Below are 25,528 nucleotides of genomic sequence, written 5' to 3'. Positions count from 1 at the left end.
TTAATTTAGATATTCAAAATTATGTTTTCAACCAGATCCGTTACTTCAATTAAATATTAACTCAACACTCTTTTTTTTTTAAGTAGAATTTAGTCTTTGAAGTGTTCCTATTAATCTCCATGATTCAGAGACGCTTAAAATTCCATGAAAGTCCATTCTGCTACCATTCCTGTGCATCACTTACAGTAATTTATTTTCAGAACATAAATCTATTTATAAATGAAAATCCTATTAAGAGAAGACAAGAAAAATTAGTCCAATGTTTTGCATTGGTAGAGTAGAAACAAAATGAGTGGCCTAACCTGAAGTGACATCTACAAATTACCTGTTAATTTAAACTGGGTTGAAGGATGACAGAGTTTAGTTGGACTGACAAGAACTACCCATGGAATGACAGTCAGTCCTGCTCTGGTCATAAAGCCCTTGCCGTTAACACATTTATCTGCTGTTTTTGAGAAGAAGAAGAAGAGAAGGCCTTCACGTTAATACAGTTTATTTTTGTAAAATAGTTTGGCAAGAAATTCAAAATAAAGTTGCTAGTCTTGTGAGGGCACCTGCATAAGTATTATTTATATCCGCCCCTAAAAAGTAAAGGAATTTGGGCTGTAACATAACACCTGCAGTAGTAGAAAACGTATCTGCAGACTAGGAAACAAATGTAGCTGAATAGCATTAGCAAGATGACACAGCATAATTCCTTCAGACTCACTTAAGGAGCAGCAACATTTTCTAAAAGTAGGTTCATGTAGCAAAATAGATCATTTGTACAAGAAGCAATGCTAAAAATGTAATGTTGGGGATAAATGGTTTTGGTTCAGGTGTCTGGTTTCAGTAGAAAATATACCATTTGGTTGACCTATGCGCAGGACTCTCCCTACAGGCTGGCCACCTCCGCCATCTTATAAATTTCTAAGCAGTACCTTCTATGGTCCAGTAGATTGCATGTGAAGGTTGAACACATGATTCCCATGGCTCCCAATTATTGGTGGATTGTAATACACTAAAGATATTTACTGTAATCTGTGGGATATTATAGACACCCATGAGGAAGGTGGGACACAAAGAGCAACTCACTCTTAGAAAATTAGCTGTTGGAAAGCAAGGGGTCCATATAAGGCTTCGTTCACATTTGCGTTGTGGCATCCGCTTTAGCAGATCCGTTGAAAACACGGACAGACTGATGAATGCCAGACTGAATGCAATGGAAGATAAAATATGTGGGTTTTTTGACGGATCAGTTTACCGGATCCCTAAAATAACTGACGTTTCTATCTGTTTGTGTTAGTTTGTCATCAGTTATACTCTGTTTTTAACGCATCCGTTTTTATCTATGCATCTTTCTTGCTTTCATTTTTAGTTTGTGCGTGTGCAGAAACGGATCCGTTAAACGTATTGCATAACTGATATAAACGGATGGCATATCAGTTTGTATCCGTCATTTAAGTTCATTGACTTCAATGTTAAAAAAAACGGAAACAGAAAGGTCCCAGGTTTCAATTATTTTTGATGAAAACAATAGCGCAGCAGACTACGCTATTGCTTCAGTCAAAAAAATGGAAACCTGACAGAACGGAGCCCAACTGAGCACAACTGATGCAAAAACAAAATACATTGAAATCAATGTTTTTTTTTATTAAAACGTTTAATTCCGTTCTTGTGGTCCCCTGACGGATCCGCTAGAACGGAAGGCACAACGCAGATGTAAACGAAGCCTAAATCCTCCTATTAGTTATGTATCCACTCAAATAAATCTTTGTGTTGACTGAGACTTGCAATCTAACTTCGCAGACATTAATATAGATATGGCATATTGCATAGAAAGCTAGATCACCTTGGCATGGTTGTAAAGTGTGGGAAGAAATAGTACCTAGAGAAAAACCCCATCGGCAAAGGGAGAACATGCAAAGATTTGAAATCCTGTGGTGTAAGACTCACTGAGCTATCATGTTGCCATGTTAGTAAATCTCATCAATAAAATCAACTAAGACCTCAATAGATGGGCAAAAAAAAAAATCTAGGCACTGGGACAAGGAAAAAAAAACCTTTGTTATTGATCCGTTCTTCCTAAACTGAATAAACCTTTTGAAAGTTGATCGACTAAATTGTGACAACAAATAATACTCTACATTTCCTTTTCCTCAATACTGGAGTGGTGTTTAACACAGAATTGGCGAGGAATTTATATTTAATATCAATTTAACCTGTGTTGAACATTAGTGATTGGAATAGTCATTTAATGGGGTTGTCCAGGATTTGGATAACATGGCTGATTTCTTCCAGAAACTGTGCCTTACCTGTCCATGGGTTGTGTCTGGTTTTGCAACTCCATTATATTGAAGTTAATGAGGCTCAGTTGCAACACATACATACAACCTGTGGACAGGTGTATCCCTGTATTTGGAAGAATACAACTCTGCTTTTCTAACCCTGGACAACCCCTTTAAGATGTTGCCCAAACACAGTACTTTTTCCACTTTTATGGTCTGTCAGGTGTGATTGGTGGGGGACCTAGAATGAGAGCTACAGAAAAAGCTGAGAGAGGATTGGACAAAAACCCAACAAATTCTGTGTCAGATTCATATCAATCACATCATGAGGGAATTTGGATGCATTCCCTCTGAGCAAGAGAAAGTCAGTGACAGACCCTTTCTCGTCTACCACTGCTTCTACAATAAAAATGTAGGGGCAACAACTAGTAATACCTTGACCAGACCCTACCATCCACCCTATTACAAAGCTGTACAGAGCTGGAATTACCCCATTTGGAAATTATAATTGAATATTCATTAGCTTGTTGTCTTGGCATTTTAAATGAAACATTAAGCAACTTGGAAAAATGTGATAAATATTGTCCCGGAAATTGATTTGATGCACTTCAATGACTCTGTATGACAGTAGAAGCTTAATTAAAATATAGGATTCTCAACCTAGAAACTTTATCTTTTCTTCCAACATTTGACAGCATTAGAAAGGAAAATATGCTGTTTCCTTTCAGAAAAGATTGATGTAATGCCCCCTCGGTAATGTGAAATGTCGTGGATTTCTATAGCTAATAAGTATCCATTCATCTGACAGTGGTGAAGAATTCTTCAAAGAGATAAAAGTTCTCAGAATTCTTCAGGCAAACAGGTATTGAACTAATCACACTGGGGATGATGTTGGAGATGCTATTAAGAGCTTAAAACAGCAAAGGCCTCTGGTGAAAAGAGGTTTCAAGATTTCAAAATATTATAAGATCCTGATTTACTGCATTGTGTTTATATAAGGCATAGATACAATTCTCCATGTGTTAAATCATTAAAATAAAAATAATCTAAAACATATTATGTATTGTACCTCTTCATTCAGATGCAATGTACTATTACTACTGTTATCAGATACTGTTTTAACCTTTGATTTTATTATTATTATTATTATTATTATTATTATTATTATTATCATCATAATTAGCATTATTATTCATTTTTTTATTTTATTTCTATTTTAGAAAATGTTGACTTAATTTAACTAGAGAAATTCGTAAAACTTACAATGAAGGCTTATTTCTTATTTAGAAACCCCATTTTTAAGTTAATGGGGAAAGTTCTCTATTCGGGACCCTCATCTATTAGCAAGAGTTGGGAATGGCTTTAAACAGCATCCCTTGCTCTAGAGGACCTGGCATATTCGTACATTACAAGGACAGCCCATTAATTTCTGTAGGAACTATGTAATTCTTTATTTTCCCTGTACAGGGGAATTAAACGCTGACTGCTGGATTACCAATCAGATAACAGCTGATCAGTGAGGATCCAAACAGCAGGACAATCAGTGATGAGTTTATTGTCACCACCCCTTTAAGGTGAACAACCCCTTTAAGGAGGAGATTCACCATTGGCAGACAGCAGGACCAGCAATTCTATTAGTAGCTATAGTATTAAACATGCTTTGTTGTTGTGAATTTAAATTCTATGTCAGAACCCTGAAAATTAATCTGCAAAATGTAGGCTGTCCTATTTTTTCTAAGATCCGTCAGACATAGCCAGGTATAAAACTGCCTATCTTTGCTGGTGCTGTAGCTTGCAGGACATATTGAATAAGAAAGGATAGAGGCTATGACATTCTCTTTTTTTAAAATGTTTAACTAGAACATGCTCTAAACCATTTTCTGCTCTACTATTTAAAGATTCTTGTATGCATTCTACAAAAACAGCAGCAAGATCTGGCCAAGATACTCTTGACTTTGGTTAAACCTTTATAAATAGGATGGGCAGTCAGAAAATGACTGCCGCAGATTCTCAGTAACAGCTGAACATGAGGCAAGCAACTTCCCTTCTCCTCCCTATTGTCTTTATTCCATAAGTTTTGCCATTGGCTCCCAAATAGAGATAAAGATGCTTACATGGAATTTCTCATGAACTGCAAACAATTGGAGACTTGTTAAAGAAAAATTGAATCTTGATACTGCAGTTATTCTTTTGTAAATACCAGAATTGTGATTTGCAATAAAAGGGCATCAAGGAGAAAATACCCTGGGGTGTAACAACCATGTGGCCTCATAGTGTTACGGTATGGTTTCTATCATACCTAGAGGAAGAACATATCCCCTTTCCCATGACTTTGGTTGGGGTCAAAGTACTCTGCTGACCCGTGGACTTCAGTGCCTCTAGTTAGCCCGGTCGTTGATTCTCTGGATAACTTCAGCGGATCAGAAGCCAGACAAATGATTGGGAGGTTAAAAATACAGTTGCTAAGAGTAAGAGTCAACAGTCCAATAACAAGTTCCAGGGCAGAGAAGAAGGACTCAGCAACGGTAATATAGCAGTTTCGTACATGGTACCGTTTCAGAGTTCAGGAGAGTAGTCAGACAATCCAGGGTCCGCTGTCCGTCATCCCTGCCAGCCATACTGAGACATTCATTGCAGTGGCCAGCAGGGAGAGACTGTGCTGAATAGCGGCAAGGTATGTTACACACAGAAAATCATGGAATGGGTCTATGCTACATCAGGACAGGACAGGAAAGCCCTATTTTGGTCTCTGTTCCTTGTGTATTTTTCTCATTTCCTTGGTTACCCAGAGAATTGCATACATTTTCCCACTCTCTCTTTCCATCTTCCTTAACTGCACCTCAGCTCTGAATGTAGGATGGAGCTGTTAGTATCTCCGGCACATAACAACTGCTATGCCAACTACCCTGGTAGTCACACTGATGCCTAGAATGGTCAGCTAGGCTGGCCATTCCAAAACCCTTAATGAACATAAAACAAGCTGAATGGTAGATACGAGTTAGTAGACAGCTGAGTCAGATCTTGAAAATCTATAGATTTCAACAATCTCATTTATCATTTGATACTAAAGCATTAAAATGCTCATGGATTACCTCCAAACTTTCTTGGTGGAAAATGGACATAATTAATTCGACCACTAGGTGGAACTACATAGTAACATACAGTAGTTTGTAAGGCTGAAAAAATATATATGTCCACCCAGTTTAGCCTATTATTATGTAATGTTGATCCAGAGGAAGGCAAAAATCCCCATAAGGAAAAATAATGTTTCTCATTTTAGGGAAATAATTTCCTCCTAACTCTATATCTGGCAATCAGAATAAGTAGCTGGATCAACAACCCATTTCCTGTAATCTAGTAACCACAACTTTTATTATTATACTCTAAAGAAAGGCATCCAGGCCCCTTTTAAACTATTTCAGTAAATTCACCATGGCAACCTCCTCTGGCAGAGAGTTCCATAGTCTCATTGCCTTTACAGTAAAGAATCCACTTGTATGTTTGTGTAGAAAACTTCTTTCCTCTAGGCGTATAGGATGCCCCCTTGTTATAGTTACAGTCCTGGTTATAAATAGATCATGAGCGAAACCTCTGTATTGACCTTTGATATATTTATACATAGTCATTAGGTCACCGCTCAGCCGTCTTTTTTTAAAAATAAAATAACCCTAATTTTGATTATCATTTTATGGGTACTGTAGTCCACCCATTCAACTTTTTTTTTTACTGTAGTTGCCCGCCTTTGAACACGCTCAACCTCTACTGTGTTTTTTTTTTGTGCACCGGTGACCAGAACTGTAGACAATATTCCATGTGTAGTCTGACTAAGGATTTATAAAGTGGTAGAACTATTTACTTATTATGCGCATCTGATGCACCCCATGATCTGATTTGCCTTGGCAGCAGCTGCCTGACACTGGTCGCTACAGTTAAGTTTACTGTAAACAAATGTTTCTAAATCCTTTTCCAAGTTTTACTCAGTTTTTTTTCCATTTAGTAAGTATTCTTGGTATGTATTTTCCATTCCCTTATGCATAAACTTACATTTATCACTGTAAACATCATTTGCCACTTCTTTGCTTAAAGGCCCTAATACACAGGCCAATGATCGGGAAAACGAGCATTTATATGAACGCTCATTCTCGATCACTGCCTTGTGTAATTAGAGCAACAATCAGCTGATGAACGCTCGTTCATCGGCTGATGTGCTCTCTTATGCAGAATTAAACATCATTGTTGTCGGCAGCACATCTCCCTATGTATTCAGAGACATGTACTGACGACATTATGAAAATGTATGGGGACGAGCGATCGGCGTAACGATCGCTCGTCCCTATACATAAGCAATCATTGCTCTGTGTGAAAGGAGCAAATGGGTGCCGATCAACAAGCTGTCTCATAGATCAGCGCTAGTTTACACAGTCCACGTTGGGTCATGTTATAGGACCCTAAGTCTCCACCTTCTCCAGGTCCACTTAAAACATAATACTATCCTCATTTGTGTTAATTACTTTACACAATACAATACACTTTAAGAATACAATGCACCTTCAATTATAAAACAGGAAGGGCCATGTTCATATCTGTCCGATGCTGCTCTTTAAGTCTGCAACTTTGACCTTCTGCAAGTAAAACATGAGGGAGAAAAATGTTGGATTGTTCATTTGCTTGGCACAGACAAAGGTATTTCATAGCAATAAAATGTATACTGTGCAAGGATTACTGAAAGCATCATAACAGCAATTTGCTCATAAGTCAAAAAAACTGCCTGCCTGACACTGTGCTTAAGTCACAACATTAACAATTATTTTAGATCATCTGAGCTGTGTATAAGACACATTTTAAAAAGTTGAATTATGACAGCAGACAAGCCATTATAATAAATATCTGTCGGCAGATACTCCAAACTTTCATCCAAATATTAATTACACACACAAGATTGTTAAATATCTCCAGAATAATTTACAGACTAGGACTAAATGGTTACATTTTATACCATGCAGGCATCAAACAGAATCATTTTTAATTTTCTGTTCCAGTTATCAACAAAATATGTAGGATTACAAGAGGGTAATATATGGAAATGCATCCAGATCTTAAGTAAAGATTGTAGAGAAAATACATCTGAATATTGTTTATTGTTTCTATGTAATTTATTAAAATGTAAACTGATAATATTGTACAGTCATCTAAAGAACATAAGGCACAAATGAAGAAAAAAAAACTGCATAGTTTGGTTTTCATACATAGACCTGTGTCATTCTCTAGCTGTAATGCAACCTTGTTCTGTAAGCAACAACGGGCCACAAGTAAAGAATATGCATGCTCTGGTGTTTGTGAGGATCTGTGATTTTTATCTTTTGTAGCCCTATGGGAAGATGCACTAGTCTAGCTCATGCCTGCAACTCAATAACTTGGTTACAGATAACAACATGAATTATGATGAGGAATGATGTTACATCCAATTTCATGGCAAATATTACCATGTAGACGTATTATTGCCCTGGCTTATTTCCCTTTAATATATTTTAAAGCTATACTCACAACAATATAATCAAACCAAACATATTTACTATGAACTACATAAAAAGTACTTAAATTAATTGTCTCATGAAGACAAACCCCTTTTTGAAATGAAGCTGATTCAGAGTAAGAGTTGCAGCTAATAGTATTGCATGGTGGCTAATCAGACGAATTGCCGTACATGTAGTATATGGTCCGGCGGGGGCCTTTAGAGCAGGAATATCTAATACTAAGTGGCTCTCTGCTCTGGCCATACAATGGACCCCCTCTATTATGTCCGTATGCCCTAGTAGGGGTTGTTTCAGTGACACAAACTGTTTAAGTAGGTAATTAATGCACCCATTAAGTTTCCTCCAAAACTGAACTAGAGGGTGTCAACCTTCACCTTATTATCTAGTTTGTAGACAAAGAGGGGGAAATGCCTTGAGATTTTCCTGCAATCAGCAGAGATCATGGTTTTTCTACATTTTACACTTGACTTGTGAATAAAATGAGAAAGTGCAGATTGTACCCGAACAAGTCCCAGTTTGGGGCACCTATTTAGTGGCACTGCAACTACATGCGGACATTATTTATTTTATTTATATTTCTATTGGTTTTGGATTGGACTGGCCCACCAGAATACAAAATATAATAGGGTCCCCACTACAACAGCGCCCTAAAATTTCCAGCAAAAGACAACATTTTGAGCTGACTTGGAAACCAATTGCTTGCTTCTAGAGTCTATTAGTTTTGTGTTGATTTACAAATAACCCATTAGACCTTATTGATTATATGTCCTGTATGTGCAATGATAACAACAAAGTTTACAATGCAATTAAAAGTGAACATTTACTCTATAGAGGAAGGGTACGCCTCAGAAAAATGTCCTCTGGTGGGGCCAATGAGGACAACGCTTTATATTTTGCAACAACTATTTACTTTTGTCTGACAATGCCAATTCCAATACGTTTTTAGAGTCATATTATTTGGTGATCACTCTTTACTAGATTGTTCTTTTTGCCATTTTACACCTACTGTCTCATATACAATAAATACAATTTGCTTTGACCAGCAGCTGTGAAAAAATTGCATGCCAAATAATAACACCTATACTTAAAAAATACAATATAGTTGCAACGGTACACCGGCTGCTGTGCATGCTTGTGCGTCAACGTCCCTCTCTTTGTCTCACTACAGCCAGGCTTTCTATAGTGGCGCATTAGCAAGCCCTGCTACATCTTACGTGAACACACCTGTGTCCAGTAGTCCATGATCAGTCTGTGACTGATCACCTTTGATTGTTTCGACCCTGCACTTTGGATCACTGCCTGCCCAGTCCTGTATCTGTCTTATCGTGTCGCATGAACTCTTCCAGCCCTGACCTCGGATTTGTTTGACTGTTTATCGATTCTGATACCTCGCTTCGGAAATAGGCATCATCGGCTGTTATTGGAGACTACTCCAAGGACGCAACCTGGAGATTCGCTGAACAGAGTCCATACCCGTACATCTGGGCTAATTTAAAGTGAATATAACAAAATCTCGTAGATTCCGTCCCCAAGTTTAGCCGCAATTAAATCTAAAAGTGACACATGCTGAAGTTCTGATGCCTCACCATAACAGGAGACAATCAAAGGCCTTACGTTCTATTATATGGCAGAAAAGTAATTGAGTTGGACTGGTTCTTAATTCACACACATTAAGAAGTATATTATATAATATAACAAAATAAAAACTGTACAATATAAAGTACGCTTTATAAAAAGAACTGATTTTAATATACAAAAACTATCAAATCCAGGATCCTACTGTAAAGTTCAAAGCCAAGTAGTGTGAATATGTTTTAGTGGTACAATGGTTGGGCTCTTTTTCTCTATACTCTTGATCACCCCTAAGAGCATTATTATAGCAGCCTATATGGATGTGCAAAGCAAATAAAAACTGCTACCTGCAGCCATTCTACTTAGATCAGTGCTTAGGGGTTGATTTTTAACATATTAACAAGTGAAAAAACTTATTTATAGAACAACAATGGGACCCCTTTAAATACTTTTTAAAGTGAGGATGGTGTAGGAGAATACTTCATGGGAATATAGCATTCCTGTATAGACTGCTGGGCTTCTAAACATCTGTCTAACATGGACTGAAGAAAATTGGTCAACTTTTTAATCTGAATACAAGTTGGCACTGTCAGAGTGTGGATTACCTTCAGTACAGAAACAGACCAAAAAAATGGATATTATGATTATAAAATAAGACTTTGTACAAGTAAAGTCTTCATCAATTAAGTTGTATAATGTATATTTACATCCCACCAGAGTGGGACGGATACGAGACGTAACTTTTCACAGCACAATGCAATGGACATGACATGAGCTTCTATTTGTTGCTTCCAACAATGCTGACACCTTGTGGTATATTTTCAGTGCATCATTGTAAACTGAAATCTGAAATGCAACTACAACATTTTTATTATCATGTAACATATCATATACATAATAAGAAACATGTTCTATAATACAGAAATACTAAAGTGTGTTTGTGTGCACATTTACAGTTACTGAACTGGTCACAGTCCTTATTATTACAATCTATATTATTTTACTTCTTTAAACATTTCCGAAAACCTGATATTAAGCAGAAATTACAAAACATCATGAACTAACAGGAAAGGTACAACAGCTATAACAAACAGGCTTTTTTTTTTTTTTAAACCACCTCAGTTATTATCAGCAAAATCAGAACTGTCCCCAATGCACCCAAGGTGGTCCACACTGCAGTACTGTAACAAGCTAGCTGGGAACTATTACGCCTAATGTAAGCCCCTTTTCACACCAGTTACACCTTCAATGACCTGTAATCTTTCAGCATTCACCTTAGGTATGCATCAAGGCCGTAGCTAGGCTTTCCTTCACTGGGGCAAAGGTTCTGTTTGCTGTCTCCAACCCTGTATCTAAATATCATGGCGAATGCAAAGTGGTTTGTTAGCACGCCCCACCAGGCAGCCAGCACCCATGGCACATGTCCTGGTAGCCCCACCAAGCTGTGCAACTGGTATCTTGGATAGATTGGAAACTTATTGGAAACAGATCGATAATAGTAAATAGACCTAAAAGCCAATAAATCAGATCCAAATTTAATTTCAATTGGGGTCAAAAACGAATATACCACTGGTGACATTTCTGGACTGTTCTCATAATACAGTGAAAGCTGATCAAAAAGTTGTGCAAATAAGGGAAGGATCTGCACTACTTTCAACCGTATTTTTCTTCTTTTGATGAGACTACGTTTGCTGCTTTTTCTGATTTAGCATAGCTATGAAGTCCCCCACTGACAACAACTCTTTGCCACTGACATTAAACAAATCCACGGGCAAATACCTATATCAGTCCAGCAAAAAAATATGGCCATTGAAAGCAAATTTCAACAATAACGTATGTTATTTTCCATTTATGAGTTAAAGGGATCCTGTCATCAACATCTTACCTGTTAAACTCGCCTGACCCCTCAATGGCCGCAGCTGTCCAGAGTTCATTCCTGTTCTCTTCTTTCCTGAAGTCCTCCTCTGTCTGTAAATATCGTCGTTTAAACTCTTCCCGCCCTTTATGGTAATTATTTTTCCCTCTGGGATGCAGCTTCTTAACCACGCACACTGCCACCACCTGTCCGGCCCTGACTGGCTAAGGAGCTGTCAATCAAAAAGAAGGAGGTGGAGTCCACTCTGAGATGCTGGAGGAATGAAAACCTGACTCTTTTCAGATGAAGATTTGACTCTTTTCTGCTCATTTGCATACGGCGTGGGACCACTGAAAAACGGAATACTAAAGCTACAGAGCTTACTTAGAACATATTTATAGCTTAGATGACAATGATTTTTCACCCACTTTCACCAGGTATTGCTGGCTTTATAGCTAAAATGCTGGTGACAGGTTCCCTTTAAAGTGGTTGTCTCATCACAGACAACACCTTAATATGAGAACCGTTGCAGTGATCGGCTGATTTTCCTAGGGTAAGCCCTGCAACAGCTATTACAGGGGAATTGTATTATAGCATGCAGCCATATAAATAAATGGTCATCCTCTGGGTTTACTGCAGCGAAAACCTTTGCTTGCTAACAGCTTTAGCTAATCGAGGAGTTCCCAAGTGGTGTCTCCCCTCTATGACTGTCACGTAGCGTTCGTGGACCCACTGGGCCGTACCGCCTTGGCGGTATGGCAGCTGGCCAACAGGGAGCAGGTCAGAGTCTATAGTTCATATAGGGTACCTGTGGCAGCTCGGACAGTAGCAAGGCAGGCTTGGTAGGAACTAGGCAGCAGGTAGACGTCAGGCGTGGAGAAGCAGGACAGTCATGGTATACAGCACAGCATGGCTACAGCTCAGCACAGCACTAGATCAGGAGAGAAGGGCGTCAACTGGATGGAAGGAGTTTGTGGTTAGCGACCACGGACGTTACAATGACATCTATATGTCCTTATAAGATAAGGACTTATCAAGATGTGATAACCCTTATAAACACCTATATAGGTATGGGGAAACATTAAATGTGATTAATAACAAGGTGCATTGAAACTAATAAAAGATAATTTCATAAACAGAACAGAGATAGATCAATGTAAATCTTCCTAAAAATTAACAGTTTTCTCTAGAACCTTTCAAACCTACTTTAGATCCTTTTTAGATCCTATGGTGTATGTATAGGGCAGAGGAAATTATTATTTGTTACATAGAACAATATACACTCTTTTAAAAGGATACAGTTTAACCTTCCTGAAATACAGAACAGTTTTTTCCTAGTTATTCCTATATGCAGCACTATATTATATAAATAGTAAACAGGTAATATAATCACCATCATAAATAAATGATAGAATATGGTAATTAAATGATTCCTGGAAAATGGATGTTGGCAAATTTTGATAAATGACTCAGCTTGGGTCAATTTACTGTGTTAATTATTTTCTGGTAATATGCAGTGAGCTGATCCAGGTAAGTCATTTATATTTATACATACCTAGATACATTATACCTTTTAATTTAGGTGTTGTTTTTTTTTCATTGGACTATAATAAGTTATCTAAAATATATCTTCCTCTTGATCTAATAAGGCATTTTGTTTTATTTTACAATCCTCCCAGTGGTGTACTTATAATGAGGCGACTCCAGACAGCTCTCCCTGGGAATGTTTTAAAGGCCAACAAAATTAAGGGAATTAATTAAGGTGATTACAGGTTGTGTTTTATTTTAATTGCATACAGTATAATGCTTAAAATCCTAAACTTATATAGTACATATATCCATAATAGCTTGAAAGAAGATGGCAGAAATACCATTTCAGATGCCATGGAGATTTTGCTAGGATCATCAATCATTCTGCTGTAGTCATGTCACAGAACTGTATTTGGCTTTCATCTATTGGGGCTGCAGTACGTAGTGATAACTCATTGAGTTGAGTTAAATTTACATGCACTCTAAAGGTAAGATAAAGCGATGACACAATGAATTGTGCAAAATGACAAACTTAGCTTTGCTGCATCTGACAAACCCAGCTCTGCTACATTTTGCATAAATCAGATGGTATGAATATACTGTTGGACTGTTGATCAGCTGGGCTCCTGAGGATTGGACCCAAACTCATCACCCGATAATGGCCTATCCTACAGATAGGCCATCAATGTGTTTTCCTAGAAAAAATATTTAATGTAGAGCCATTTGTAGTTCTCAGTCGCTTAGTACTTATTTGATAGGGGGTATTCCCAGTATCAACAATTATCACCTAATCACAGGATAGGTGGTAATTGTCTGTTGGGGTAACTGGGGGTCCCAACACCGACACCCCCACAGGTCACGAGAACAGGGGTCCCTAACACCCTCCTCATTCCTCCTCATTGCTTTACCCCAGTAAGGAGGATATTGAATGGAGCGACAGTCGAGCATGCGCACTGGTGCTCCATTTAAAGTTTATGGGAATGACGGAAACAGCTGAGTATAGCGCTCGGCTATTTTTTTTGTCAGTCCCATAGACATTGAATGGAGCACAAGCACGCATGCTCAGCCGCCGCAACATTCAAGCACCTCCTCACTGTGGAACATATATTCTCGCGATGGTGGGGGTCCAGGCGGTGAGGCCTCCATCGATCAGTCAAATATCACCTATCCTGTGGATAGCTAATTATTGTAGATTCTGGTACAACCCATTTAAAACATATTTTCCTCACTGCAAAGGGTCACAATCCAAATGAAAACTAATGTAAGCACCTTTTTCTTTCAAATTATATTGGTAAATGTGTCAGAATTAGGCACTGTTTACGTCATGATTTTTGTTCTATTAGGAGCCTTCATCGCAGATTAAAAATCCAGGGAAAAATAGCGCAGCATGCATGTTCAGGAAAATAACGGAAAGCCAACGGCACCCATAAAAGTCAACGTGTTGTCCGTTATGTGACAGATCTGTCATTTAGGTCATTTTAGTTTTTCTAATTCTATGATGAAAAACTAGTATAATGACGCAGATGTGAATTTAACTTAAACAAGTCCATAGGGCTCCATTGTGAGACGAAGGCTAAAAGAGTGTTTTTTTTGGCCAAGAAACAGTACTGCAGAAAAAGGTAGGAAACAGAGTAGTAAACTTAACTATTCCATCCCGCGGAGTCCTGTAAAAAAACGTATACGTTAAACGTTAAATGTATATGGTTTTTTTAATGTGATAGATTGTGGATGACAGCTGCCACTGTACGGCATCCGTCCCAAGCATTCGTTAAATGCATATGTGCCAAACTTTTCATGACGTATCCATTAAATGGATACCATTATAGCCTATGGGTGATGGATGCCACTGTTAGGCATCCGACACAGCCTCCATTTAACGTATTAGCTGAGAACTTTCTCCGGCATATATGTCAAACGTAGGTAAAAAAACATGATGTCCACAAAAGTTTCCCCTTGGTATTAAGTACAGCAGTATATTTAAAATGGTATTCAGATAAATCTTAATTTTTGTTTAATAAAAAGTTATAACATTTTCCAATATCAATTCCTCACTGTCTCCAAAATTTCTGCTTGCAGTTATTTAATAGGGACTTCTATTGCTTACTTCCAGTGGATAAAAACCTGTCCTGGTTATTTGAGGGACACACAGGTGCACAATTTGTTATAAGACACAGCTCTGATAACTGTACTGTAACTGTAATTAGTCCTGCACCAGTTTGTCCATCACATGACCAGTACAGCTTTTTCTGGCAAACAATAAAGATTTTCTGTTGAATGACAATGGGCAGGGGGCTCTATGGGGGTCACTATCTACAGGGGGATCTATGTAGGGCACTATCTACAGGGGGCTCTATGGGGGGCACTATCTACAGGGGGAATGGTGTGTGTGTGGGGGGGGACACAGTGTATGGTGCTATTATAATTAGAGGTGCAGTGTATGGCTCTATTCTACTCAGGGACACAATGGAACACTATAGGGGGAGCTATATTTGAGGCACTATATGCAGAGGTGGGCTATATACAGGGGTGGACTATATGTGGAGCACTATAGGGGGAGCTATAAGTGAGGCCCTATATAGAGTGGTGCGCTATATGTGGAGCACTATTTATAGGGGAAGATATATGCAGGGCACTATCTACAGGGGTGGGCTATATGTTGGACACTATATACCGGGGTGGGCTATATCTACAGGGGGGCTATATACAGGTGTGGGCTATATATGGAGCACTATAGGGGGAGCTATATGTGAGGCACTATATACAGGGGTGGGCTAAATATGAAGCACTATTTATAGGGGGAGATATATGTAGGGCACTATCTACAGAGGGGGCTACATGTGGGCAACTTTTTTCAGAGGGGGCTATATGTGGGGCACCATATATAGGGGGCTATACGTAGAGCACTATCTTCAGGGGTGGCTATAGGTGGGCACTATCTACAGGGGTGGCTATATGTGGAACACAGTGTATAGTGCTATTATAATTAGAGGAACAGTGTATGGTGCTATTATATTTAGGGGCACAGTGGCTGGCACCATGAGAACTTTATCTTTGTTTATATGTGCAGAAATGTTTGAAAAGTGAGAAGCTGAAGACATCTGAGTTGCAAACTACAGAAATGGGCTGTGGCCGGGAGAAGTCGTCATAGAGGTCTGGACCGGATGCAGAAGAAAAGAGAAAAAGAACAACTAGAATCTGAGATCGTCATCTGTAAGTCACTTAATGTACATGTTTATTTTGCCTCTAATCAGCACTGTAGTCACTGTATGATCTGCAGCGAGATGATGGGTGGTATGCTTTTTTTTTTTTTGTGAAGCAGCATCTCCCATTATATCCTTACCATTGTTTGGGACATGCTGGGAGCTGTATACAATTTAGTGCAAACCTATATGGCAGGGGTTGCACTAAATTGAGCTTTATATGTGCTGGTGTTGTATTTATGTACTTGGTTCTGGTACTGTATATATGTATTCAGCTTTGTTCTGATGCTGTATATATGTACTGAGCTTGGTTCTGGCACTATATATATGTGCGGAGCTTGGTTCTGGCAATGTATATATGTACTGATCTTGGTTCTGATTCTGTATATATGCACTGAGCTTCATTGTGTTGCTGTATATATGTACTCAGCTTTGTTCGGGTGCTGTATATTTGTAATGAGCTTTGATCTGGTGTTGTATAAATATGTACTGAGCTTGATTCTGGTGCTGTATATATGTAATGAGCTTTGTTCTGGTGTTGTATATATGTAATGAGCTTGGTTCTGGTGTTGTATATACAACAATATTGATTGTAAAATGTACAAATGGTTTCATGCTCGAGATACATAAAAGAAAATGTGGGGGGAAAAAATTACACCACATTGATTGGTAGAGAAAACATACATGGCGAGCGGAAAGGAGATGTCGGCAAAGAGGTTCGGGGGGGGCACCACACTGAATCTTCGCCCCGGGTGCTGGAGAACTTAGCTACGCCTCTGCGACGTGGGTACCCTGCTGCCCATCACCCACCAAACACAGCTCACATGACACTCCACACAAACGGGGAGACCCCTGCCTGTCACCCGCAGTCAGCTCCGGGACCCACAGACTACAGTCCACAGCTTGTGTTTGTCTCACCACACGCAGCTACAGCAGCTCACTTGTCACATCAGGTTCCTTTACTTTCCCTCACTTACTGAACACTCCTGGCAGGAACTGAAGCTGTTTTATACAATAAGCGCTGCCCCTAGTGTCAAGACGTGGCGTAGCCACGGGGCCGGCTCCAGGTTTATGTGGGCCCTTGGGCGACACAGACGCAGTAGGCCCATTTGTGGGGGAACTCACGGCGGCAGTAAAATTTCATAAAATGTCACTTTATGCCCCCATATAGACGTTAGGCCCTGTGTATACCCCATATAGAAATTAGGCCCCCAGTTTGTACCCAAATAAATTTAGTGCCCTCTGTAGACAGTGCCACACAGCCCCCATCCCAGGTAGTGCTACATAGCCCCCTCCCTGGTAGTGCCACACAGTCCCCCATCCCAGGTAGTGCCACACAGCCCCCCAGGTAGTGCCACACAGTCCCCTCCTCCCATGTAGTGCCACACAGCCCCCTCCCTGTTAGTGCCATACAGCCACCCTCCCTGGTAGTGTCACACAGCCACCCTCCCTGGTAGTACCACACAGTCAGCCTCCTTGTAGGTAGCGCCTTTAGGGTTCCCTCTAGGAGTGGAATCCCCAGCCAGAGCATTTCCGATGCACTGGCTGGGGACTCCACTTCAGGAGAAACCCCTAAGGGGGGGGGGCTCTCTGTTCTATTTTAATACATGCTGGAGGTTAGGGCAATACTATCTAATAATCTAACAATTTAACTGCCTAGAAATCCGTTGCTGGTATCGGTGACCGCTGAACTTGCCTGTCTGCAGATACAGACGACAGACACACGTGCTCACTGGTATAGCTACTGTTTATACAGACGGTACACTGCTGCCACCACGGACGATACAGACGGCAGGCACATGTGCACACTAGCATAGCCACGCACGGCTATTGTCCCTATCCATGCATTGAAAATTTTAACCCTGTATGTTGGTTTTGTCTGTATGTCTGTTTGCTGCAATAGCATAATAAAGATTATAAACATAATTTAATGGTAGTTGGGAAATAGGGTTCTCTCTGCCTCTGGCATTCGTTTTCCAATAGTCCCAAGGAGGAGCACTACTAGCACTCTACCTGGGACTCTGCCCCTGGCATCACTGTCCTTATATGGATAGTAATGTCCGGAGCAGAGCTGAGGTTCCGGGCAGAGCCCAGAGCTCCAGCTCTGGGAAGCCCCTGACATCACTGTCCATATATGGCTAGTGATGGTAGGGGCAACCCCAGATTTAAAATCTCGGGCAGAGCGCTACTAATACTCTGCCTGGGACACTACCTGCTCCTGACAACACTGACTCCTTCTCTCTCTCTGACATCACTGTCCATATAAGGACAGTGATGTCAGGGGCTTCCACAGAGACGTAGTCCAGGAGCACACCCGCTAGCGCTCTGCCTGGGACTCCTCTCCTCCTGATATCACTGTCCATATATAGATAGTAATGTCAGGGGCTTCCCCAGAGACAGAGTCCCGGAGCAGTGCCGCTTGTAGCGCTCTGCCTGGGACTCCTTCTCTCCCTCTGACATCACTCTCCATATATAGAAAGTGATGTCAGGGGCTTCCCCAGAGACAGAGTCCTGGAGTAAAGCCGCTAGCGCTCTGCCTGGGACTACAGACTTCTGTTAAGCCTTAACAGAGGCAGAGTGAAGGTAGCCCTGGGGCCTTCATTAGGCTCCTGGGCTGCCATGTCATCACCCCCCGATCTCACTGCGGGGGGGGGTTATGAGCTGTTGGAGGGCCCCCCCTCTTTTCAATGCCTCAGATGCTACGGTCAAAATTGACAGCAGCATTTGAGGGGTTAAACAGCAAGGAACGGCGCGATCGCTGTTCCCGGTTGTTAGTCCCAGGTGTCCGCTATAAAATACAGCCGACACCCGCAGCATATGGAACGCGCTCAACTCGTGAGCATGCTCCAAACATCACCCCCCGACACAGACAGAATAGGGGTGTGTGAAGGGGTTAATGCTTCTCTTCAGGCTTCTTTTGACGTGTTTTTTTATCTGTTTTTGAAGCTTTTTTTATAGTGTCTATAGAAAATCAGCTTCAGAAACACCTCAAGAAGTGGCATGCCACTTCTTTTTACATGGCTTCTTTTTATGGGGTGTTTTTTTAATTCAGCAGCGTAAAAATAAGCCTCATGTGAACAGCACACTGTATTTCCAATTAAATGCAATGGGAAGTTGTTTGCAGGCGTTTTGCTAGTGTTTTTCCAGGCGTATTTCAAGGCCTTTACTCTCAGAAATACACCTGAAAATACTGCGTGTGAACATACCCTGAGAGGACAAAACCAAGAAAAGGCAAGGGAAAGGTTTAAGAGGGCACTATACTTAAGAAGTATTTTTACTGCCTGAAGATAGAACGATTAAAAGTAAATTTATTACATTGTTTCATTAAAATGAGCCATCTTAGCCCTAAATACAATGTGAACAGGCTCAGATAAGGTGGTCAGTAATGAGGAGAGGTGTGCTGATGTGATAGTATAGCTGCACACACCAAACACCTCCTCACCCCTAACGATATATTCTACTGGCACACCTCACTGACTGACAGACAATCCAACGCGTTTCAGTGCCACATATATAAGTGACACATCATCAGGGATTATCAATTCTTTTCGATGTAGTGTGTTATTTCACTGTTAATTAAGCCGGCTAGCACAATTGTGTGCTTGTTTTACCTCCCGGCGCGTGTACGACACTAATGCACTGGCCGCCAGTGCATTAGTGTCGTACACGCGCCGGGAGGTAAAACAAGCACACAATTGTGCTAGCCGGCTTAATTAACAGTGAAATAACACACTACATCGAAAAGAATTGATAATCCCTGATGATGTGTCACTTATATATGTGGCACTGAAACGCGTTGGATTGTCTGTCAGTCAGTGAGGTGTGCCAGTAGAATATATCGTTAGGGGTGAGGAGGTGTTTGGTGTGTGCAGCTATACTATCACATCAGCACACCTCTCCTCATTACTGACCACCTTATCTGAGCCTGTTCACATTGTATTTAGGGCTAAGATGGCTCATTTTAATGAAACAATTTAATAAATTTACTTTTAATCGTTCTATCTTCAGGCAGTAAAAATTGTTAATCTACGGAACGGAATACTCTATCAGTGTGCCTATTAAATAATACTTAAGAAGTACCCTACTCTGCAAAAATACTCGTAAAATGTTGTCCCTCACTTTACTATATAATTTATTATTGGAATGTGGTTGTCGTTTATTGGACAAACTGAGGACGCTGGGATACAGCAAAACATGTCGGGGTTATCTTTTAACCAAATGATCCCTTTGTTCCACTGAATATTAATTAAACAGTTCTTTGATGATGTATACTGCAGAGCATTGATCTAGTACATACACACATCGTAGTGTTATGAACTGTGCATAGTTTGTTAAATAGTTCACAACCACATTCCAATAATAAATGATATAGGAACGGAGGGGCAATATTTCAAGAGTATTTTTGCAGTTGAGGGTATTTTGAGTTTTATTTCAGTCTAAATAAAAGTGATGTTTTATAAAATTATTAGTGCGGCGTATAGGTAATTATTTTTCCCATGGGCAATTTGTAAATATAAAAGTTTAATAGTCCTTGAAGCCCCATTGTGTTTTGTGTCTAGATGTGAGAAATTCACCACCATTTTCTGCTTTATTTTGTAAGAGCAGACAAACATTTTAAAGCCATACATGACAAGCCTGATGAAGACCTTAGTCCGAAGTCGAAACGCGTAACTACTTGCACCACCATTGAAACATATGCTGTTCATTACACACGTCTTTTTTAAGAAATAAATTCCATATTTCCTACCCACTGAGATATTCTGCCTCGACTGTGGATTTGGCTCAATCTTCCACATAAGTGCAGGAGTGCCTTCTACTGAGACTGATCATTTTTTTCAAATCGTTTGGAACCTATCTACAAGGGAGGGCTGTGTGGCACTATATATAAGGGGGAGGGCTGTATGGCATTATCTACTGGGGGGGTGTGTCACTATCTACAAGGGGGGTGAGTGGCACTATCTACAAGGGGGGCTGTGTGGCACTATCTACAAGGGGGTGCTGTGTGGCGCTACCTACTAGAGGGGGCTGTGTGGCACTATCTACATGGGGGTGTGTGGCACTATCTACAAGGGGGGGCTGCATGGCACTACCTACAAGAGGGGGCTTTGTGGCACTATCTATAAGGAGGGGGCTGTGTGTGTTGCACTATCTACAAGGGGGCTGTGTGGTGCTATTTACAGTGGACTGTGTGTGGTGCCTTCTACAGGGGGCTGTGTATGTGGCGCTATCTGCAGGGGACACTGTGGCACTGTCTACTCAGAGCACTGAGGGATCATTATTGCCATCTGGGGCACTGTGGATTACGAGTTTGTTTAGAAGATGGGGTATAGGTGCAGAAGATTCCGGAAAAGCGAGAAACCAACGTGTGTGTGTGTGTCAAATTCTGCAGAGCCGAGTTGTGGCTGGAATAAGCGTCACAGTGGTCTTGGATAAGAAGAGGGAAGGTGAACGACTCTAATGAGAGAAAACATCACCTGTGAGTCACTGGATATAAATGTGCCGTAATCACTTATATCATCTGCAGAGCTCCTGTGTATAACTGGAATATATTATTATATGGCCAATATATGGTGGTAATATTGGTTCTTGTACAGTGTTTTCTATTCAGTAACAGTATGGGGGTATTATTCAGTCACTATGTGGTGGTATTATGTGGTTATGGTGTGGCGGTATTATTCAGTAACAGTATGGGGGTATTATTCTGTCACTTTGGGGTTATGGTGTGCCGGTATTTTTTGGACCTTATATTGTGCTACTATTGGAAATATTGGTCTTATAATAGTGAAATGTGTTCAGTAACAGTATGCAGGAAATATCTAATCTGGTATAGTGGTATTATTTAATAACTGTATATGCATATAGATAATTTTTTGGGTGAGCAAGGAGGGACATATGTTTTGGGGCTTGCAACACTGCTGGATGCGCTAGAAATGAGCGATGTAGCTCTCTGCACACCGTCTTCTGAATTGACTGCATTATTGATACAATAATTCAGCATTTGGGGCCCCACTTTGTCTAAAACTGACCTTGACACTGTGGCACTTTCAATCTCAGGATCATGGGGATCCTGGCAAACCGTTTGCTAAGTGTGTGATGCAAATACCCCTTTAACCAGGGACAAAATTTAGATTTTAAAAATATAAAAGTGATTGGTTAGGAAACATTTATCTTAAAAAAACATTCGTCTAAATGTAATTTTATGTGATACTACGTATTCCACATGTTCTTATTAGAGAAAACTCCATAAAAATCACCCGGAAACGCTGAAGAACTGGTGGAAAAGAGCACAGATCAGATATTGAGAATGTGTGTGCTCTTTTACATGCTGTCAGATTTAAGTATTTTTTTGCATCACATCAACAATTGACTTGCAAATGAACTCCAGATAGATCGAGACAAACTGTTTCAAACAAATAGATGAAGGCATGCTTGTGTCTTGAAAATTGATGGTGTGCAGTTATACTTGAGTAATGTAAGTATGATGATAAATTACTTATTTTACTTCTGAATATACTGCCTAATGATTATTCCCATCATCAGAGATAAATTCTGGAGGGTAGAATGGACAGTGCTCTAAACAATGTATGTGTCTAATAATGGAAACAGATTTAGGTTTATTTAAATCCTTCCATTGATAAATGTCAAGTCCTTCTAGCACAGATAGGTGAGGGCGAATCATTATCTCATTGGTCTATCTATACAATAATCTGTCTATATTTATTTTATAAATATATATATATATATATATATATATATATAAATATATATATATATATATATATATATATATATATATATATATATATATACAGTGAAGGAAATAAGTATTTGATCCCTTGCTGATTTTGTAAGCTTGCCCACTGTCAAAGTCATGAACAGTCTAGAATTTTTAGGCTAGGTTAATTTTACCAGTGAGAGATAGATTATATATTAAAAAAAAAGAAAATCACATAGTCAATATTATATATATTTATTTGCATTGTGCACAGAGAAATAAGTATTTGATCCCCTACCAACCATTAAGAGTTCAGCCTCCTCCAGACCAGTTACACGCTCCAAATCAACTTGGTGCCTGCATTGAAGACAGCTGTCTTAAATGGTCACCTGTATAAAAGACTCCTGTCCACAGACTCAATTAATCAGTCTGACTCTAACCTCTACAACATGGGCAAGACCAAAGAGCTTTCTAAGGATGTCAGGGACAAGATCATAGACCTGCACAAGGCTGGAATGGGCTACAAAACCATAAGTAAGATGCTGGGTGAGAAGGAGACAACTGTTGGTGCAATAGTAAGAAAATGGAAGACATACAAAATGACTGTTAATCGACATCGATCTGGGGCTCCATGCAAAATCTCACCTCGTGTGGTATCCTTTATCCTGAGGAAGGTGAGAGCTCAGCCTAAAACTACACGGGGGGAACTTGTTAATGATCTCAAGGCAGCTGGGACCACAGTCACCAAGAAAACCATTAGTAACACATTACACCGTAATGGATTAAAATCCTGCAGTGCCCGAAAGGTCCCCCTGCTCAAGAAGGCACATGTACAGGCCCATCTGAAGTTTGCAAATGAACATCTGGATGATTCTGAGAGTGATTGGGAGAAGGTGCTGTGGTCAGACGAGACTAAAATTGAGCTCTTTGGCATTAACTCAACTCTCCGTTTTTGGAGGAAGAGAAATGCTGCCTATGATCCAAAGAACACCATCCCCACTGTCAAGCATGGAGGTGGAAACATTATGTTTTGGGGGTGTTTCTCTGCTAAGGGCACAGGACTACTTCACCGCATCAATGGGAGAATGGATGGAGCCATGTACCGTCAAATCCTGAGTGACAACCTCCTTCCCTCCACCAGGACATTAAAAATGTCTCGTGGCTGGGTCTTCCAGCACGACAATGACCCGAAACATACAGCCAAGGCAACAAATGAGTGGCTCAAAAAGAAGCACATTAAGGTCATGGAGTGGCCTAGCCAGTCTCCAGACCTTAATCCCAACGAAAACTTATGGAGGGAGCTGAAGATCCGAGTTGCCAAGCGACAGCCTCGAAATCTTAATGATTTACAGATGATCTGCAAAGAGGAGTGGGCCAAAATTCCATCTAACATGTGTGCAAACCTCATCATCAACTACAAAAAATGTCTGACTGCTGTGCTTGCCAACAAGGGTTTTGCCACTAAGTATTAAGTCTTGTTTGCCAAAGGGATCAAATACTTATTTCTCTGTGCACAATGCAAATAAATATATAGAATTTTGACTATGTGATTTTCTGTTTTTTTTAAAATATAATTTATCTCTCACTGGTAAAATTAACCTAGCCTAAAAATTCTAGACTGTTCATGTCTTTGACAGTGGGAAAACTTACAAAATCAGCAAGGGATCAAATACTTATTTCCTTCACTGTGTATATATATATATATATATATATATATATATATATATATATATACTCATACATACAGTTGGTGTCGTACAAAATCAAATAACTAAGCAGGGGATTATGATTTATTAAATGATGGTCACCGATTCAGGACCCTCCTCTGTTACGCAGAGTGAAGAGTGACCACAAAAGGGTTCTTCTATTTGGACCTGGCACATCTATACAACACAGGGGCAGCCCATTTATTTCAAAAGGAACTGTGTAATACTTCATAATCCATGTAGTGGCACTACAGGAAGTGTAACATTTACTGCCAGCTTCTCCCCCAGATAACAGCTGTGATAATTTTATTGTTGGGGGATCCTTCTGACAAAAAGAGATTAGCAAAAATGGCCAACCCATTCAAAAAAGTTGTTTTTGGTGAAATATATATGGTTAAATTGGAAACAATCTGACATGGTCAGATTTCTTGCAATAGTTCAGAGGTTCCTTTCAACAACTTTTTATAGCGAAATACTGAAGTCAATGCCTTGTGCCCAACGAATCTGCCCTGTTCTATTATTAAATTTGTCCTGCTAATAACAGGAGGGATTTTGATAACACAACTACATTCGGAATTTATTCTAAATGCAATTCTCTAAGGTACAAGGGGTGAGCTCGCTTTTGGTTAATCACAAGTAAACCTGTTCTAATTTTTCAATGTATTATTGTAATTCAAGTATTATTTATATACATTAAGTCTCACTAAAGCATTACTACTTCTAATACTAGTAACAGAAATTCCAGCATAAGTTATTTAGAATTCCTTCCGAACTAAATTCACCTTCCGGAAGCAGTTCAGTGTTATGCTTTTTCTTCACGGATGGACTGCTTTTTCTTTGTAATATTAATTTATAAGTAATATTCTGGAGAAAATCTTTGATATGTAGAAGTACTGTTATTTAACAGAGGCTTCACAGCAAATACCAACAAAATGTGCATACGTTAAAAGATGTCTACCTTATATACAATGTGGCAGGGATAGATACATTAAATTGTCTTCTATGTTAAGGCCGGTTAGTTCACATCTGCGCAGATCCGACTGAGATTACTGGAAACAACAGCGCAGCATGTTGTGCTATTGTTTCCGGTTAAACCACAGACACTCCAACGGAAAGCTGACGGAACCCATTAAAGTCAATGGTTTCTGT

Source organism: Rhinoderma darwinii, chromosome 7 (genome assembly GCF_050947455.1).
Source record: "Rhinoderma darwinii isolate aRhiDar2 chromosome 7, aRhiDar2.hap1, whole genome shotgun sequence".
Classification (NCBI taxonomy): Eukaryota; Metazoa; Chordata; class Amphibia; order Anura; family Rhinodermatidae; genus Rhinoderma; species Rhinoderma darwinii.
The sequence above is the reverse complement of the archived record's forward strand: the minus strand, read 5'-3'. Positions refer to the sequence as shown.